Raw genomic sequence first — 1044 nt, 5'->3', positions numbered from 1 at the left:
ATATATATATATATATATATACACATGTAGGCGCAGGAGTGGCTGTGTGGTAAGAAGCTTGCTTACCAACAACATGGGTCCTTGTCCAGTCCCACTGCGTAGCACCTTGGACGAGTGTCTTCTACTATCGCCTCGGGCCAATCAAAGCCTTGCGAGTGGATTTGGTAGACGGAAACTAAAAGAAGCCTGTCGTATAAATAGATATGTATGTATGCATAAATTTATAACACCTTGTTTGTCCCCAAACCCCAGCATCGCTTGACAACCGATGTTGCTGTGTTCACGCCCCCGTAACTAAGCGGTTCGGCAAAATAGAGCGATAGAATAAGTACTAGGCTTACAAACTGTAAGTCCTGGGGTCGATTTCTTCGACTAAAAGCGGTGCTCCAGCACGGCCGCAGTCAAATAACTGAAACAAGTAAAAAATATGATGCATTATAATTCAAAGGTTTTTGACGTGATATAAACTGTACCGGAATAGCGCAGGAATGGCGTGTGGATAATGACTGCTAAATTTACGGAAATCACTTACATTGGCTGTAGGAATTAGATACTCCTAGGAAAGCAAAATGAAAAAGAGGCAATGGTCATGGTTGGAATTTTTCCCACGAGAGTTCCGGACCCCAGTTATGAACTCATTTGCATACAGTCAATCAGAGCTCAACTACCAAACTAATTTATAAGTGATGGACGATAAGATAAGGTCACTTCTCTTTTAAGAATGCTTGTTGTTCTTGTTCTTGTTTCAACCATGGCTGCCTCTGCGTACTTATTTGTGTTGTTGTTTATTTTGTAAAACAGTAAGGGGAGACGATTGCTAGCACATCACCCTCTACCCTACATATATTTATATCATATTGTCGTACTTTGTGTTGCAAGTGTTAATTTCAAGGTCGGCATTTGACTGCGGCCATGCTGGAGCACAGCCTTTAGTCGAGCAAATCGACCCCAGGACTTATTCTTTGTAAGCCTAGTACTTATTCCATCGGTCTCTTCTGTCGAACCGCTAGGTTACAGGGACGTAAACACACCAGCATCGGTTGT

This window comes from Octopus bimaculoides, chromosome 4 (assembly GCF_001194135.2).
Source record: "Octopus bimaculoides isolate UCB-OBI-ISO-001 chromosome 4, ASM119413v2, whole genome shotgun sequence".
Lineage (NCBI taxonomy): Eukaryota > Metazoa > Mollusca > Cephalopoda > Octopoda > Octopodidae > Octopus > Octopus bimaculoides.
This window is presented reverse-complemented; position numbering follows the sequence as displayed.